Consider the following 15,730-nt stretch of genomic DNA (forward strand, 5'->3'; position numbering starts at 1 on the left):
ACCCACCATCTTAGCAGAGGTCAAGCACACATGTGTTATCATCACCGGTAGCCACCAAGCCGAGCATTGGTTCTCTAGAACTGACTCATCCTGCATCATGGAAACTGGGACCAGCAGCCCACCCTGCCCCAGCCCTGGCAGCCACCATTCTGCTCTCTGCTTCTAGGAGTCAACCCTTTCAGGTCCACACGAGTGAGCCTAGTGGTGTTTGTCCTTCTGTTTCTGCCATTTCCCTTGGCACAACATCCTCCAGGTTCACCCACATCGTCACAAGCGATGGGACTCCCTTCCCTTTGGAAGAGGCTGTGTGCATGTGTACATTCGCTGTTTCCTTTATCCACTCGTCTGTCAGTGGACGCTAGTTGTTCTTGCTCTTGTGAATGATGCTGCCTGGTAACTGGCAGCTCTTCAAGGCCCTGATTTCAAGTTCTTTGAATATATACGCACAAGTGAATTTCTGGATCACATGGCAGTTCTGTTTTCCGTTTTCAGGGAACCTCTATAGGGTTTTCCGTAGTGGCCACCTGATTTACATTCCCACCAACAGGACGCAGGTGTGGCCTTTTCCCCATCCTTGCTAACATTTGATATCCTTTTATTCAACATTTTTAGTTATAGATGAACACAATACCCTTGTTTTACTTGTTGATTTTTTTTTATGTGGTGTTGAGGATCAAACCCAGTTCTTCACACTTGCTTGGCAAGCGCCCTGCCTCTGAGCCTCAACCATAGTCTTATTATCTTTTTTTTTTTTTAAACAGCAATCATCCTACCAGGCACGGTGTGATAGCAGACTATGGTTTTGATTTGCATTTCTCTGATGATTAGTGTTGTTCGGTACATTTTCATATATCTAGTGGTCTTCCCTGAAGAAATGTGTATTCAGAGTATTTGCCCACTTTTCAATTGAGTTATTATTATTATTGCTATTAAGTTGTAGGACTTCCTTCTATATTTTGGGTGTGAACTTTGTATCAAATATGTGGTTTACAGATATTTTCTGCCATTCTAAAGATGTCCTTTCATTTTTTTTAAAAAACTTTATTTGTTCTCTTTAGTTATACAAGACAGTAGAATGTATTTTTGACATAGAATCCATACCTGGAATATACCTTCCCATTCTGTGTTTGTACATGAGTGGAGTTACACTGGTTGTATATTCATATAGAACATAGAAAAATATGTCCGATTCATTATAAATGTCTTTCCCATTCCCATCCCCCTCCCCTCCCTTCATTCCTCTTTGTCTAATCCAGTGAACTTCTATCACCCGACCCCATTGCTTATTGTGAGTCAGCAACTGCATATCAGAGGGACTATTTGGCTTTGGTTTTTTGGGATTCGTTTATTTCACTTAACATGATAGTCTCCAGTTTCATCCATCTACCAGCAAATGCCATAATTACTTTTCTCTTTATGACTGAGTAATATTCCATTGTATACAACACATTTTTTGATCTATTCATCTGTTGAAGGGCACCTATGTTGGTTCCATAACTTAGCTATTGTGAATTGAGCTGCTATATATACTGATGTGGCTGCCTCACTATAATATGCTCTTTTTAAGTCCTCTGGGTATAAACCAAGGAGTGGGATAGCTGGGTCAAATGGTGGTTCCATTCCCAGTTTTCTGAGGAATCCATACTGCTTTCCAGAGTGTTGCACCAATTTGCAGTCCCACCAGCAATGTCTGAGTGTGCCTTTTCCCCTCATCCTCGCTAGCATTTGTTGTTGCTTGTATTCTGGATGATTGCCGTTCTGACTGGAGTGAGATGAAACCTCAGTGTAGTTTAATTTGCATTTCTCTAATTGATGCCCTTTATTTAGTTTTCTATTTCCTTTGCTGAGTCGAAGCTTTTTAGTTTGGCACAATCTCATTTGTCTACTTTTGGGTCTTCACTCTTTTTTTTTTTCTCTTGCTCTGTAGTTCTGTTCAAATCAGTTGTTTCTTTATGGATTTGCTGTCTGGAAGTTCCATCTATTACAGTATGGTCTTGAATAGTCTAACAAGTTTGTCAAATTAGTTTATGTTTTAAAAAACCAACTCTTGGCTTTGGTGTTTTTTCTATTTTTCTCTTTTCTGTCTTATTTATGTCTGCTCTGATCTTATAACTTCCACCGTTCTGCTAACTTGGTTTGTTTTTATTCTACTCACTTGAGGTGTGACATTAGGTCGTTTAGTTGAGAGCTTCCCCACGATAATGTTTTTGCTGTTCCCGTGTTTTGGTGTGTTGTGTTTTAGTTTAAGTTGTCCTGAGATGTTTTATAATTTCCCCTTTGAGTTCTTCTTCGACTCACTGATTGTTCAAGAGTATTGTTTAATTTTTAAGTTCTTGTAAATTTTCCTGTTTGACTTGGATTATTAACTTCTAATTTAATTTCATCGTTGGAAAAGGAATGATTTCGACTTTCTTAAACATTTTAAGATTTTTTTGGTGACCTAGCACGTCATCCACACTGGAGGATGTTCTGGGGGCTCTTGAGAAGGATGCTGCCCCCGTGTTGGGTGGAATGTTCTCGGATGTTCTGCAGAGTTGCTTAGTCTCTTGTTCCCTACTGCTCTTCGGCCTGGACAGCAGACTCGTCACTGAGAGCGCTGAGTCTTCCTGCAGTGACTGCATGGCTGCTGTTAATCTCTTCAGATCTGTAAATATTTACTCGACATCCTTAGGTACTAAGACTTTGGACGCATACATGTGAATTATTGCTAGATCTTCCTGTTGAATTGAGCCTTTGGTTATTATTTAAGGTCTTCTTTGTTGTGGGGTTCTTGACTGAAAGTGTTTGATTGATGTAAATACAGCTACTCTTGCTTTCTTTTGGTTTCCATTTGAATGAACTCCCTTTTTATATCCCTTCGCTTTCAGCGTGTATGTGCCTTCACTCTAGAGTACGTGTCTTTTAGACAGCGTGTAGCTGCAGCTTCAAAAAATCCACTCAGCCACTCTGCTTGTTTTGATTGGTGGGTTAATCCATTCATATTTGAAGTAACTATTCATGATTCAGGACTGACTGTTGCCATTTTGTTCACTGTTTTCTGTTTTGAACTTCTTTCATTTTTGTTTCTCTCTTCCTCTCTGTTGTCCACCTTTGTGATGTGATTTTTTTTTTGGGGGGGCGGGTACTGGGGATTGAACTCAGGGGCACTCGACCACTGAGCCACGTCCCCAGCCCTGTTTTGTATTTTATTTAGGGTCTCAGTTGCTTAGTGCCTCACTGTTGCTGAGGCTGGCTTTGAATCGTGATCCTCCTGCCTCAGCCTCCTGAGCTGCTGGGAGTGATTTGATATTTTTGAGGTGACATGCTTTGTGATAATTTTTTTTTTTACTTTTTTGTAGGTTTTTTTTTCTTTGTGGTGACCATGAAGTTTGCATAAAACCTTTTACAGTCAGAACAGTCTGCTATAAACTGACACTGCCCTAATTTCAATTGCATGCAATTTGTTTATATTGTGTATCTATTCACAAATTATAGCTGTCTGTCCTTTTTCTTTTTTTTTAATATTTTTTTTTAGTTGTAGATGGACACAATCCCTTCATTTCACTTACTTGTTTTTATGTGGTGCTGAGGATAACCCAGGGCCTCATCCGTGCCAGGCAGGCACGCTACCACTGAGCCCCAGCCCCAGCCCAGAAATCACAACTGTTCTTAATGCTTTGTCTTTTAACTTTCCTATGAGGGTTAAAAGTGATTAAGCACCACCGATTAAAGTGTTGTATCACTCTGTTGTCTGCATATTTACCTTTGCCAGTGAGATGGATAATTCCATGTGCTTTTGTATGGCTACCTAGTATTCTTTCAGGAAAAAGTCTCTGTAGCACTGATTATAAGGCAGGTCTAGGGGTGACAAACCCCCTCCATTTATTTCTTTTTTGTTTTTAAAGGCTAACCTGCTGTGTGGCGTTCTTGGGTGACAGTTCTTTCTTTCTGCATGTTGAACACACCGTCTCGCTCTATGCTGGGCTCAGGGTTTCTGCTGAGAACCTGTTGACAGTCTCATGGGGACCACTTTGATGCGTTGAGTCACCCTTTCGCTGCCTCCAACATTTCTTTGGCTTTTGAGAATTTGAGCATGATGCATCTCAGGGCAGACCTCTTAGGTCTGGACTGTGTGGTGTCCTTTGTCCTTCATGAATCTGTATGGACCTATTCCCCTGACAGTGTCCAATAAGTCCCATAGTTTTCTTCACTTTTCTCATTCTTTTTTCTATTATCTTCTCTCCATGGATAACTGAAGATGACCTCTTTGAGACCACTGTTTATTTCTTCTGCTTGCTGTAGCCTCTGTTGATGTTCTCCCGACCTTACAGAGTTGAGCTGGCGGGCGAGATCCACCACGTGCTGTCTGTAGGGGCCTGCGGGCTGTGGTCTGTGGGAGCTTGCAGGGCACCATCTGCAGGGGCACACACAGGCCAGGGGTCTGTGGGTGGGCCAGCTGGTTGTTGGGGTCCATTGATGGGCTGGCTGGTGTTTGTGGGTAGGCCAGCTGGCTGGTAATGTCTGTATATAAGCTTTCTGGGGAAAAATAATATATTTTTTGGATATTTCTGCCTTAACATGAATGTGCATGATTGCTATTGAGGTTGGACATCTTTTTAAATTTACTTTCCATTTATATTTCTTCTCTGAAATATCTGCTCACATTCACTCCCAAATTTTCTGTTGGATTTTTGCTCCTTTTGAATGTGTAGGTGTTCTTTGTTTTTTCTTTACATTAATAGTTTTGTTATTACATATGCAGCAAATACTTTCTATCAATCTGTCAATGATCTTTTAACTTTGTTTATGAAGCCCATGATACAAGATTTTTATGTTATGTGATTGAATTTGTCAATCTTTTTTTCCCCCATCAATTTAAAAATGTTTTTTGTATATAGTTGTTCCTTAGTATCCATGGGGTTTGGTTCTAGAGTGCCTCATGCATATATTGGTAAGTGCTTTAATCTTTTATGTAAAATAGCACAATTATTTGCATATAACTTATGTAATTCTCCCATAGACTTTAAATAATTTCTGGATTACGTATGATATTCCATAAATTATTAATGTTACATATGTAGTTGTTATTCTATATTCTTTAGGAAATTATGACAAGAAAAAAAATTCTGTACATGTTCATTACGGATGCAGCAATTAGAGGCCTAACTACATTGTACACATCAGCAAGGACATCATTTTGGGGGTGGGTGAGTACCAGGGATTGAACCCAGGGGCCACATCCACTGAGCCACATCCCCAGCCCTTTTAAAATTTTTTATTTTGAGATAGGGTCTTGCCAAGTTGCTGAGGATGGCTTTGAACTTGTCATCCTCTGGCCTCAGTCTCCCGAGCCACTGGGATTACAGGCATGTGCCACCACATCTGGCAAGAACACTGTTTAAATTTTTTTTATTTATTTACTTATTCTCATTAGGTATATATGACAGCAGAGTGCATTTTGATTCATTGTACACAATTGCAGCACAACTTTTCATTTCTCTGGTTGTACGCAATGTAGTGACGCATCATATGTGCAGTCATACATGTACCTAGGGTAGTGATGTCCATCTCATTCCACCATCTTTCCTGCCCCCAGAACATCATTTTTGATTCACAGTTGGTTGAATCTGTGAATGTGGAACCCACAGATATAGATGTTGATGTATTTTGTTTTGAAACTTTTAGTATTAAAATATTCATTTTGAATTACTTAAATTTCATTTTTCTATGGCATGAGGTAGGGTTCAACATTAAGAAATAATTTCTAAGTTTTTATACCATTTATTGACGGGGTCAGGGTTTCCTTACTGATTGGAAATCTCTCTTGCTCTGGTTGTCTATTGCTGGATAACAAATGACTCTAGACTTTGTGGCATAGAACAACTATCACTTTATTATGCTCATGAATTCTGTAGATTGAGAATTTGGGTGGAATGTGGATCATTGGTCTCTGCTCCACAATGGCTGGGGACACCTGAATGGCTGGGGTGACGTCAGCAGTGGAGGGCTGGAATCACCTTAGACTGGGATGACTCCAAAGTTGGGCTCAGCTGGAGATAGTCCCTGGAGCACTATACTGGGCCTCTGTGAGGCTGTGTGGAGGCCTCGGGGTGGCTCGACTTCTGGATGGGAGCTCAGGACACTAGATGTGAATGCGCCACAGAAGGAGGAGGAACCCGCGTGGCCTTCTCTGACCTCACATCGGAAGTCACGTGGCAGCACATTCACATGCCTGCCCAGATTCAAAGAGAGCGAATCTAGACCCCACTTATCAATGGAAGAAGTGTCAGTGGATTTGTAGCCATGCTTTAAAACTATTTCTTTATCTCTTGCCATGTTTTAAAATTCCATTCATAATAAATCTGTTTTTTAGAGTCTAATGAATTCCATGGGTCTATTTGTTTAATACTGCACAAATATCTCATTGCTTTTATCTTTATAAATCATCATATTTTGACATTTGATAGGGCAAGTCCTCTTTAGTAGTATTGATTTAAAATACATTTTTCTGAAGAATATATATTTTATTTTGATAAGTTCCATGAGACTTCTTTCACTAGTTTGTTTGGAATTACATTAAATTTATAGATTAACTTGGAGGAAAATGGACATAATTGAAAATGGTGTCTGACCACCCAGGAACAAGATCTTCCGTTTTCCTTCCTGTGCTGGGGACTGTACTCAGAGCCAGGGCCTGGTGCATTCTGGGCAAGTGCTCTACCACTGAGCAACACCCCCAGCCCTCAAACATGGTGTTTTAATAAGAAAACGTTGATGACTTTCCTTACGCGGGTCTCACCCTTTCTTATTAGGCTGCCCTTCCTTCCTTCCTTCCTTCCTTCCTGTTTTCTTTCTTTGTTCTAATTAGTTATAGATGACAGCAGAATGCATTTTGATTCATTGTACACAAATGGAGCACAACTTTTCATTTCTCCGGTTATATACAATGTAGAGTATATTATGTATACATATGTGCAGTCATACATGTACCTAGGAATTATGTCCATATATCGTTACTGCCCCAAAGCCGCCTCCCCTCCTGACCCTCCCCTTTGCCCAAAATTCCTCCATTTTTCTAATCCCCACCTCCCCATTATGGACCAACATCTACTTATCAGAGAGAATATTTGGCCTTTGGTTTTTTGGGCTTGGCTTACTTCACTTAGTGTGATGTTCTCCAACTCCATCCATTTACCTGCATATCCATAATTTTATTCTGTTTTAATGCTGAGTAATATTACATTGTGTGTGTTTCTTTATCCATTCATATATTGAAGGGCACCTAGGTTGGTTCCACAGTTTAGCTATTGTGAATTGAGCTGCTACAAACATTGATGTGGCTGCATCACTGTAGTATGCTGATTTTAAGTCCTTTGGGTATAAACCAAGGAGTGGGATAACTGGGTCAAATGGTGGTTCCATTCCAAGTTTTCTAAGGAATTTCCTTACTGCTTTCCAGAATCAGAAAGGCAATTATCAAGAATACAAGCAATAATAAGTGTTGACGAAGATGTGGGGGAAAGGCACACTCATGCATTGATGGTGGGACTGCAATTGGTGCAACCACTCTAGGCAGTATGGAGATTCCTTAGGCTGCTTCTTATAGATTTTTAAAGCTGCTGTGTCAGAAATACTTTCTAAGTTCTGCTGCCCTGTGGTCAGGCTTTCCTTCTCCTGTCGTACTACTGTTACTTTCCACTTAGTATGATGACATTTTAAATGATTTCTTTATAAATTTTTGGTTAGGAAGCCTTATTATCTGTAAACAGTGATTGCTTTTTTGTGTGTCCATTAGGAGTTTGTGGAATTTTTACGGTGGGTACACATGATGTACTGATGCCTCTTAGTTATGCCTGTGCTTCTTAGGAGGGATGTGGGAGCTGCTGAGTCCATCTGCCCCAGCCCCGACTGTCCCATGCAGCAACACAGCCCATACAGACAGGGTGGCTTGCCCATGGTCCCTAGCTGTTGCAGGAAGGGCTGGCCCTGGGCCCTGGGGTCTCCTGACCCCTGCATGGTGCTCTGCCCATCATGGCTGCGGGGATCCTCAGCCCCCCAGCTTTCGTCAGCCGCCTTTGTTCTCCAGTAATGGTCTTGGGTGGTAGTTAAGTGCTTTGGTGACCTGTGTGTGTGATGCTCACAATAAAACAAGGGGCAAACGTGGGTTCGCTGTGACTTTCCCTAGAAATTTCCTACGACCCTCGCATTCCTCAATCCAGCAGCAACCTTGTGCAAAGGAAAGAGGAAGGCCTTGGAGTCTGAGGACGTCTGCCATTTGGGACACGTGGCCAGTCCCCTTGGTCCATTCCTCTGTGAAGGGGAAGAGTACTTTGGCTTCGGGCTTCCTGGGATAGCATGAGACGGTGACTGACAAGCATTCAGCACACGCCAAGCTTTCCACGTGTGGCCACCTGCCTGTGTCCTCTTCCTGCTCCTGATCATCCTTTCTCCTCATTTCATGCACCCCTTTCCTCCTCCTTCTTTTCCTTCTTTGCAAATAAATGTGTCCGCTGCTTCTGATTCAGCTACATTCATATCCTTAGTTCATGTGAGTTTGAAAATAGTGGTTGGCAATATTGACGCAGATGTCTTGTGAAAGAAATGTGGGTTGGGCCAGGGTCATTGAAAGTTGAAAGTCACCAGTATTATTGGTGATTTAATTTTGGGTCGGAAGAACAGGAAAACACCAACCTAAACAGAGGCCTGGTAAGTGCCACCCTGAAGGACTTCACAGTGTAGAAGGTGCGGTTGACTGGCAGCTCCCCAGAGGTGCCTGACCCTGACCCCCTTTTGCAGGCATGTGTGTCCTGGCTCCGGGAGTTATTACCTGTTTTGCATGCACTTCCCTGTGAGTCACTTATGCCGACCCATCAGTCTTTGCAAAGTCCTTCCAGAGGCTGATTGAAATGGTCAATAGCTCACCGCCTGCCCTGTTGCCCTTCCTGTCTCTAGAACATATCTCATGGTACAGGGCCTGCCTGGCTCTGAGATGGGTCTCTCTACACAGAGGGAGAGTCCCTTACAAACCCTTAGCAAGAACGCCAAGAGTCCACCTTTGTGGTGAGGCTGCATGGCCCTTACTGGCTGGGGTACCTGGTGGATCCCCACTTCTGGCTGTGTAGACTGTGCCCTCTGCAGTGTGAAATTACCCAGAGCATTTCCCCAAATGCATGGTGTCAGGGCTGAGAGTCCAGCTCCATCTTTCAGCTGTGAACCCTGAGTGCTACCCAGGGCACCTGCCTGGCCCATGGCTTATGGATCCCCTGGGGTAGCTGCGAAGAAATACCAAAGGCACAGGGGCCCTCCCTCTGTCCCTACCTTCTCCCAGCCCCAGCCATCTATTGCTGGGGCCTCCTCTTCCTGTTGATAGGAGGAGCCAGGAGGAGCTGCCTGCTTGGCTTTCTGGACTCATGGTTATGCTGTCACCAGGGACAGGGGACAGGTGCTGCCTGGGTGGGTGAAGAGCCAGCCAGAGGGGAGGGTGTGCAAGGCCCGGGTCACAGGCTCGTCAGAGAGGAGCAGAACACCTGCCTCCAAGGAGAGCTTCGCCCTGAGAGCTGACTCAGTCCTCGCTGTGACTCCACAGGCAGGGGCCGAATTTCTGCCCAGCACCCGGCTGAGGAAGTGGAGGCACCGAGTGGTTAGGTTTCCACCCTGGCATCGCAGCTCGACGGTCAGAGAGCCAGGATCCAGGCTCCAAAGGCTCTGCCATCTGACTTCACCCACCTCGCTGATCAGCCATGCCTCCAATAACGAGTGGGGGAGAAACATGCTCTGGACGTTTTAGAAAGTCATTAAATGAAGAATTAAATGATTAAAATGGTTTCACTAATTTGTGATTCCATGAAAGACTGTGACATTTCTTTTAAAACCGAATTGATGCATTGGGGCATGAACAGAAGTGTTTGGGAACACTGTAGAGGGCCTGACGTCTTTTGCCCAAGTGGAACTGTTCCCTCCACTGAAACTCTGTAGCCTGGGCAGAGCTCCCTGGTCACCTGCAAGGGCGAGGTGTCCAAGTCTAGGCTTTTGTGTACAGAGTCGGTCCTGGTGCTCAGGCCGGGGTGCAGTCTGTTCTACCTGTGGGCTGTCCCACATGCAGGTGCTGCCGCGCACCCAGCCTGGTCCTGCCTGCCTGCATGCCCTGTGGTTGCCACTCTGGCCCTCACTGCCGTGAGCCCCACTGTCTGCCAGAGGATACACTGACCCTTGCCTCCTCTGTTTTCTGATGCTGTAACTTGTTTTTGCAGCCCAGGTAATTTATAAAGAACAGAGGTTTATTTCGACTTTCAGTCCTGAAGACTGGAAGCCCCACAGCACGTTGCTGGCCTCTGCTCAACTTCTGGTGAGGACCTTCCTGTTGTGCCGGGAGATGGCGAGAGACTTTGGGAGGTGAGACAGAATGAGCGTGCCAGAGAGAACGTGCAAAGCCCCTCCCACACTAACCCACAAATCCATCAATTCATGAAGGGATTGGTCCATTAGTGAGGGCAGAGCCTCGGTGACACAATTGCTTCCCCTGAATCCTCAATTACCTTTAACACAAGACATTCAGTTTCCAACACACGCAATGAAATTTGGGGCACACCCAAACCATAGCAGTTGTTTTCGTAATTTTTACGACAGACGCTGGGTTTCTGATTCACGGGTCAGCCGTGGAATAGGCCGACCTCTTACTTTTGACCCGGCCTCCAATGGGTTATTCAGATGAATTGTGATTTCCTGGGCTCCTGGGAGCTATTTGCAGAGGAACCTCCATGAAGAGCCCTTCTCTGCCTTGCCCCGACTGTGCAGACCCTGGGAACTTCCATCAGCCAGCGGCCTGTGAGGACTGAGTGAGGCTTCCCAGCTCAGCTGGCCCACACCTCCTCCTTATGGCTGTGTTTTGCAAGGAGTGACCTAGGGACACCTGGGGAATCCCAAGGTGCTGTTGGAGGGCCCACAGGTCAAACTGTTTTCAGAGAAATGCTAAAATCCGGTTGATTGTTCATGGTGCCCTGTTGGTCCTGTTGGTGTGCAGGAGTCGAGGGAAAAGGGCTGGTGCCGGGCAGGAAGGAGTCAAGGACAGTTCTCTCGGTCATTACTCACAGTTGTCACCTTCTTCTTGGACTCACTGTCATCATGAACAATAACAGTTTCATAAGGATGACCCTGGTGGAAAAGGGAAAAGGATGAATTTTCGCGAGTCCACAGGAGGTCCCTCTGCAGCTCGGCAGCGTCGTGGGTGTTGGGAGTAAGTTACCTCATCGTGGGGGGACGGGGGGGTTGGTTTCTAGCTCTGAATGGAGCCAACAGCTTTTTCATGGGGAAAAGAAAGACTTGGGGAAAAAAGACTGACTGACTAACAAAGTAGGTTAATCAGAGCTAGAATCTGGCAGATGTTTTCTTGAAAATAAAGAGAGTGAGTCTGCTACTTTAAGAAACTTAACTGACTGCACCTGCGGCCAATGATAAAGTTGAAATTTTCAAGTGAAAATTAAAATTTTAGAGAACTTGCATTCACTCCTATGAGCTTGACGGATTCCTAACACCTAGAGACGTTTCTGATTGTAGGGATTGTAGTAATGCCAAGGCTGAGTCATAAAATGTGTTAACATTTGGTAGATCTGCAAACTCCATGAATCAATATTTGCCAAATGACCAATGCACCACATTGCAAAATCACAGGTGAGTGGAAAACAGGAGTCTATCCGAGGTGCACGATAGTTAGCATTCGTACAGAATTTATGGCTAGGGTTTCAGATTCCACGCTGGGGCTGACTTTGCCAAAGCTACCTCTCGTTGGGTTCTGGTGCTCTGTTAAAGAAGAAAAGCCCTGGTCACCTGGAAAGTCTGCTGGGGGGTGTTTTCTTTCTCCCAGCTGAGTGTTTGTTGGAGGTTGAGTGTTCTTCACAGACCTCAACAACTGATGCCATGGAATGAGCCGGAAGCCAGTCGAGATGCAGCTGCTTTGTTATGTGAGACACTGAGGAGTTTGGACAGGTATAAGCCATTGCTATTATCATCACTGCTCATTTCGCTTGGAAAATAGTTATGTTCTTGCGGTATGAAATCTATGTTCATATGGAATGGACTTATGATTGCTATTTTTAATGCAAAATGATACACATTTAAATTTTTTTCTATTTTAATTTCTAATACAGTAAGCATCATCAAATGCAGCCCTCATGAACAAAAGTTTTTTTAGGATGCCCAATAATAAATAATAAAGTAGTCTTGAAATCAAAAAGTCTAAGAAATTTCTAGGCTTTGTGTAAATAGGAGTCTTCTGAAAAGGTTCCTGGGCAGAGGTGAGGACTTCCAGGAGCCAAGGCGGGTCCCACCTGCTGTCACCTGTGAGCTCCCACCAGGTCTCACTTCTGCCTTCTGTGTAAATGGCCTGGATTCCACAGGGAGTGACTCGGGTCCTCTGGGCACATCGAGCTGACAAGCATTTTAAAAGGAAATCTGGGCCCAGTGAGATGCTGATGGGCAGCTGCAGGTGTGCTTGACCTCTGCCTGGGGACCTGTGCTTGGACTCCTTGCTGTCTCACCTCTGCATGCGGGGTGGGGTGGGGTGGATCCAGCTGCGCATGTCGGCTGTGCCCTTCAGCTGTGCCCTTCAGCTTTCGCCATCGAGCCCTGGGCCCTCCAGGCCTGCAAGGTGAGTGTGCAGTCTTGGACTGCAAGAGGAGGACATCTTCATATTTCTGGGCAGGAAGGAGATAGAATAAAACATCTTGGGTGTATTTGTCACGGGGGATTCAAATCAATGACCAGTCTTCGTCTCTTCCATCTCTCCTGACATGTGCATGCCCTCTGCCCCCAGCCCTGTTCTGGATCCAGAGGCAAACTGGACCCAATCCTGCCCTCAAAGGGCTCACTGTGAAGTTGGGAAATAGAAAACCCACAAACTATGCAAGTGATGGGATGCCATGCCTCCTGTAGGTGACGAGACAGTGGGTGCAGGGGAGGCTAGAGCTGGCGGCTGTGCCCCTGGGTAGGGTGGGGGTGCCTGGTGTGAGGGACGGGTCTGGGGAGAAGGAGTGTTGGGGAATGGAGGGAGGAGAGGATGGAGAACTGCTTCCCAGGGGAGCCAGAAGTCTAAGTCCAGTCGAGCAGTTGTGGTGCCCAGGTGCTGAGGACCAGAGAGGGTGCAGTTATTGGGGGCGGGGGTGCTCAGGTTCTCCCGAGTAGTCTGCTTGCTGAGACCAGTAGTATTTCAATTCAATTGACCCTGCAGAGCGCACACTGCCTCTTGCCTAGTCCAGCCTTGGGGACTTGGAGTGGTCTTCAGGGGTTTGTAGAGCAGGCAGGGCACGGACTTGACCCGGGAGAGTGACCAGGATCTGGTGAGCCGAGAGGAGCATGGAAGGCATTCAAGGTCAGGAGGTGGGAGCACCTCGCCCGTCAGCGGGAAGGGCAAGGTGCAGAATCCCCCTGACGGTGAACTGCGGGTGGGAGTGGCCTGGGCTGCCGCAGAAGGTCTTACTCCACTTGGGCCCTGCCCCTGGGCCACGGCAGCCCAGGATGGTCTTTGAGCAGTGGCTCGGCTGTGAGTCCAGGTTCTCCGAGGGCGACTGCGGGAGTGGGCCTGGGAGGGGAGACGGTCACACAGGCACCGCGGAGGTGTGCCAGGAGCAGTGGGCAGGAAAGGGAGGAGGGAGGTCAACTCTGGAGGAGACGGAGGCTGCGCGGGGGTGAGAGCCAGGGGGTGCCAGGCCCCCAGCCTGACGCGCCACAACACAGACCGCTGTTTCTTTGCACGGCTGAGCAGTGAAAGTCACGAGGGTATCTTCTTCCCCTCTTAGTTTTGGGAAGAGCAGGAGGAGGAAGCATGTTGGGCTGGGGGTCAAGTTCCAGGCCTCTTCAAGGCCACTATTACTACTCAGGAGAGACCCAACTCGGAGTCCTGGGGGACCCAGACCAGAGGCTTGGAGCCTCTGTCTGTCTTCTGTGGACTCCCGCCTCCTCTGTGGGCTCAGTGTGGTTGGTGGCCCCATGAGGGCCCCCAGTGACTGCCACCTCTGCTGTCCATGGCCTCCTGTGATCCCCTCTTGAGTGTGATTGGACCTCAGGGCTCACTTCTCACCAACAGACCTCGGTGAAGTGATGGGAAGCGGCGTCCCAGGTAGCTGCAGGGCCGGGCCTCGTTCCTGATCGCCATCTCCTGCTCCTGCTTGCCCAGTCCTCTGGGGGATGTTTGCTGCCATGTGGTGAAGAATTCAGGTCTCCAGTGAGTGGGGATGGAACAAAGTCCTCCCCGTCAGGCCTGAGATGATCGCTGTGCCCGAGAGTTTTGAGAGTTGCTGAGCCAGAAGGACCAGCCAGCCACTCCCTGATCCACAGAAACCGAGAATGTGTACTTGTTGCGTTAGGCGGCCGAGTTTGGGGAGGTTTGTTACACAGTGTAGATAGCTGATACACCCAAGCTCTCTTGGTGGTGGCTAAGAGTGCTGGCCCCAGAGCTGGACACGTGGGTTCAGATCCTGGCTTTGCCATTTATAAGATGTGCAACTTTAAGCCCATTATTTGATTCTATGGGCCTCAGTCCCTTTACCTGTGAAGCGGAGGGCAGAGTACACCAGGCTTGTGCTTTGAGTTTTCTTCTCCCTGGGCACACCTGAGGGGTTGCCAGCAGCTAGGATTGCTGAGATTCTCTGGAGAGAGGAGCCAGCTGCTCTTCTTCCTGCCATGTGGCCTAGGGAACACCTGTGTCATCCCCTGCACCCCGAGCTGCTGGAGGAAGGTGACTGATGAAGGAGTTGGCTTCAGGTCTTGCCCTCCTGAGCTCTGGGTAGGTGCTCTCAGGTGACCACAGCCTGTAGGCAGGAGCTGCCCGCCCCTCCCAGCAGGCACTTCCTGAGCATCTGCTATGAGCTGGGACCCTACAGGGCACCTGAGGTTGAACTGACCTAGAGGGTTTCCTGAGCCCGGGGCTCTGAGCATCTGGGGAAGTAGGCCTCTGCAGAGATGTCTGGCCTCCCAGGGCACATGGTGGCGAGTGAGTGTGTTGGCTCCTTGTCACAGTGGCTGGCAGTGTCCCTGGTGTTTGGTAGGTAGGGCTGGGGGCTCCTGCAGTTGGAAGATAGTACCTCACGGCAAGGAATACCCTACTCCTGGTGCCAGTTCACTGCACCTTTGGGAATTCCAAGTCCGGGGGAGAACCATGTTAATTAACCACACAAATACCTGAGAAGAGCCGGATGGTGTCCCTGCTGTGAAGGCAGAGGCGGGAAGCGTGGGGAGCCGCAGAGGACCTGTCCAGGGAGGCCGTGGGGATGAGGAGGGCTTTCCTCTGACTGTCCAGAGCTTGAAGCACGAGTGCACAGGGGGCTGGAGGGGCAGGAGGGGCCTCTGAGGGGAGCTGAGCGGAAGGCACTACCGCGTGGAAATGGGATGCGCCAAACGTGGAGGCCGCCAGGGGCGGGGCAGAGGGGAGTGTCAAGGGAATGGGAAGAGGGGCTGAGGAGGCAGTCACAAGGGCCCCAAGAAGCCACGTGGCACTCTGGTCTGTCTCCCAGGAGATTTCAGCAGGAGGGTGACCTGTCCACATCAGGCAGAGGGCCACCCTGGAAGGCAGGGAGAGTGGGGGCGCAGGCAGAGGTAGGCCCTGCACTCCTTCCTGAGGAGGAGGACCGAGGACCAAAGGCGCGGGTCTGCAGGGCGTGAGGGGGAAGCGGGGCGCAGGTGCCCTGGGTCTGGAGGCGAGGAGGAAGGCGGTGGCAGTGACTCGGGTGTGGTGTCACTTAGCAGGTTGCAGGCCCGGGGG

This window comes from Marmota marmota, unplaced genomic scaffold, assembly GCF_001458135.2.
Source record: "Marmota marmota marmota unplaced genomic scaffold, marMar, whole genome shotgun sequence".
NCBI classification, from domain to species: domain Eukaryota; kingdom Metazoa; phylum Chordata; class Mammalia; order Rodentia; family Sciuridae; genus Marmota; species Marmota marmota.